Source organism: Coenobita brevimanus, chromosome 84 (genome assembly GCF_032717465.1).
Source record: "Coenobita brevimanus isolate Jiangsu-jjx chromosome 84, ASM3271746v2, whole genome shotgun sequence".
NCBI classification, from domain to species: domain Eukaryota; kingdom Metazoa; phylum Arthropoda; class Malacostraca; order Decapoda; family Coenobitidae; genus Coenobita; species Coenobita brevimanus.
In genome coordinates, this window is record NC_137037.1 from 17,519,173 (window position 1) to 17,522,831 (window position 3,659).

General features: G+C 43.1%; 1 pseudogene; it reads left to right on the top strand.

Annotated features, from left to right (window-relative positions):
* The window catches only part of LOC145410233 (hydroxysteroid dehydrogenase-like protein 1), a 50,624-nt pseudogene extending 47,215 nt beyond the window's left edge, over positions 1-3,409 (top strand).
* The last annotated feature ends 250 nt before the right edge of the window (positions 3,410-3,659 follow it).

Genomic DNA, 3,659 nt, shown 5'->3' on the forward strand with positions numbered 1-3,659 from the left:
AGAATTCGTAGTGTCTGAGTGCCTGTTCTTTAGCGATTTTTGTTCCATATTCCATCTTGCTGTTTTCTTGTATACAGTATACTGTATATGTCTTTCATTTCGACTTGACTTGGATCACTACCAATAGTAAGAGACTTTTCAAAGTGCAATGTGTAAATTAATCGCTGGGGAAATGGCGCTGCGACATCTCTGAAGAAAACTACAAATTTATTTAAAATACCCTCAACTAACAAACATAAACATTATCCTGTGTCACCCTTTGCTTTATCCTTTTCACTCCAAGACGCATTTTTTCCCACCTTCAAGCGATTTTATGCAGTTTGGGGAAAGACATGGGGTTATGAAGGGGTTAACTGAGATTGCTGATAACCCGTCCCCATAAACGGTCTGAGGGCAGCAAGAATGAAATGAAAAAATTAGGTAATCCGATTTAAGAGAGTTGACACAAACAGTCGTACAGTCACGCTCCCTAATTTAGACCCACCCCGAGCCAAGCCCAGAGCTGAGGAAGGTAGTAGCCACGGCTCTTAAACGAACGCGTTTACTAGACCCCCCCCCCACTCCTTCCCTCAATCCCCATCCCTCTCACTATCGCCATCCAACTATCATTCTATACCGTTCTGCATTTCTTTCCACTCTCACCTCTTACTGAAACAATCATTTACTGAAGAGGACAGTGCTGGACGGAATTATATAGTAGATTTGGGAAAACATAGGGGATGAAAAAAAGTAAGACCTGAATATATTTATACGTCTCTTAATAAATTACCTCAAGGGAAATGTTAAATGAGGCTTGTTGAGGGGTATTACCGAAAGAGCATGTAAGATATACTCCCTCAGCTCTGGGCTTGGCCCGGGGTGGGTCTAAATTAGGGAGCGTGACTGTACATTCATTATCTTCAGTAAAGCCGCTCCTTCTTGCCAGTAACCTCAAATTCACATACACGTCACCCAGTTCTTTCTTACTTCCTCCACTGAGCTTCCTACTTCCTGTTTCACTATTCTCTACCCCGTCTTCGTTAGCTGGTATTCCAATGAAACATTTTCTGCATTTTTTTTTTTTCCACAGATTTTTTTGAGTTCATTTCTTCCTAATTCATTAACGTTCTTTGTTTTTCTGTCTTTTGTTTAATTTATCTACTGCATCTTATTATTTTTTTTTTTTTTTACTTTTTGAGTTTATATTCCTTCGCTTTCAGCAGCCTCTTAAAACTTTTTCGTCTAGAATTCGTTCAACATCCTTTTATATAATAACATCACGTGATCAGAGAATCCTTTCGTAACTTTGCAGATAGTAAAAGACACACACACACACACACACACACACACACACACACACACACACACACACACACACACACAAGTGCTTCTCTCAACAAATGCATAATCAATTCCACTTTCTTCAAAGCTCAATATTCTCTCACTATGGCACTAATAGCTACGAATAAATTGCATATATAAAATACGAATTACTTATTAACAACTTATTTCCCTTTCACCGTCTCTCCCCGCCTTATCAACAACATTGGGATGGTGTTCGTTTCTCTCAAGAAGTTCGTGGTAAGATGGAAACAAATCACAAAGAATGAGACGGTACAAAGCCTCCCATATCACCTAGAGATATGTCACATTGTTCCTTGCCTCCCCAGTGAACAACGTTGGGATGATTTCCGTTCCTCCCAAGAAATTTATGGAGATCAGCGAGGATGAGGCGTGGGGCCACATCAACGTCAACGTGGCGTCGGTGGTGGCCATGACGCAGCTGGTGTTGCCCGGCATGCTGGCCAGAGGACGCGGCGCCATCATCAATGTCGCCTCATTAGCATCAAGCTACCCCATGCCATATTTGAGCATCTATTCCGCAACTAAGGTGGGAACACCATCGTACGTCTTTCTGGCTGAAATTACATAGAAAATATAATTGTCGTATGCAGTGGAGCCCCCAGCATGAGACAGAGTGAGCTCAATTACCATATGAACCTCGTAAGGTAACACATGGGTAAGGATTTCATGAAGGCACAGGTTAATATTTACACAACTGTGTAGGAAATGATGCCATATCATGTCCATCAACGGTCAGTCACAATACGTAACATACGTTTCTTAGGACTACAGTAGAGAGACATCACGATCCTGCAGCAGCAGACGGCGCTGTAGTATATTGTGGCTTCATGACATGGGAGTGTAAATAGATGAGAAATGTTGTGCTTTTGGTTATATGTATCGTCAAGTGTTTACTAAACCTAGTAAATATGACAATATTCAAGCACATTACAGTGTGTTCAGTGACAAGTTATGGCGGTAGTGGCAGATATAACAAAATGAGACATATGTTTGCTCTGACTTTCAGGCATTTGTGGATTTCTTCTCTGAATCGCTGTCTTGGGAGCTCCGTGGGTCTGGCATCACTGTGCAGACCCTCAGACCAGGCGCTGCTGTCATTACGCACATGACCAGCTACACGGAACAGATGAGTAAACCAAGTAAGTCATTTCATTTTATACTGGTAATGCTGTCTGAAGGTCAGGTGGGTTAAGGAGTCCAATGTGCACATAAAGGATGAATTCTGAGGAAAGGCTGGGATTTATTGTTCACTTAATGCCGTTCAGGGCAGAGCAACTGGGCACTCTCGCCTTTAATGTCTGGACTAAAAAACATATTTGTCATATAGATGGATTGGTCACTCTCTCATTAATGGATGCTAATCATGTCTAATCCTCACAAGTGCTCAAAGACAGAATTCGGCAGAGTGCATAGACATTCACCCATTCAGTTTCATAGTACAGGTTAATAGGTAGTGAAAGAATATGGGATTGCTTGGGACATCACCATACTCCAAAGTTTATCACATCCGTCATGCTGTGTTTTCCTTAGTTAATAATAATACGCGTCTTGGTCATACACCAAGTCTGACTCTATACTTTCTTATTGCTGTGGTTTAATACCGGTCTGTTTGGCCGAGCAGACCACAGGTAAACAACTGCTTCTGTGGGGGGCCGTCTACAGGTACAATACAGCACATACACCGTGTAGGGATCCGCCTCGCCATTGTGGTAGACAGCTCCTTACCAGGTTTGGACCAGAGCCATTCCCATGACGTGGTGCAGGGAAATATGAGGACGTTTGGCTCCCGCGTGAACACTGCAGCTGCTCCAACCAGAGTGCACGGCGTCACATCGTTTACGCTCGTCGTCAGGGCCAGATCTCATTGCATAGTGAAATAATGAAGGCTTCTTCATTGCAGAGTTTCCTAATTAACTATCGTTTATTCACAGGCTTCTTTGTGGCCACCACCAAAACCTACGTGACCAGTGCCCTGGCCACCCTCAGCCACTCTGGTCGTACCTCGGGCTACTGGCCACACGGTCTTCAGGTACGTGTGACACTGCCCTCATACGTCACACTCTAGGGAAGTACAAATATCCGCGTCTAATGATAGGAATACTTTCCTAGACTATTCAGTTAACTGATTTAACATAAAGGGAACCCGTTACAGTGGTTTCGTTGACTCATTATTGTAGCCCCAGGTTCATGTGAAACGTGAATCCGATGGGTTGTAGACTGAACTTGTCATTCTTTAGTCAGCCATCCTCCTTTTGGCGGATAGGAAGGGAGATGTGGAACGTTTGTATAACCAGGCAGATCCACCGCCTGATAAT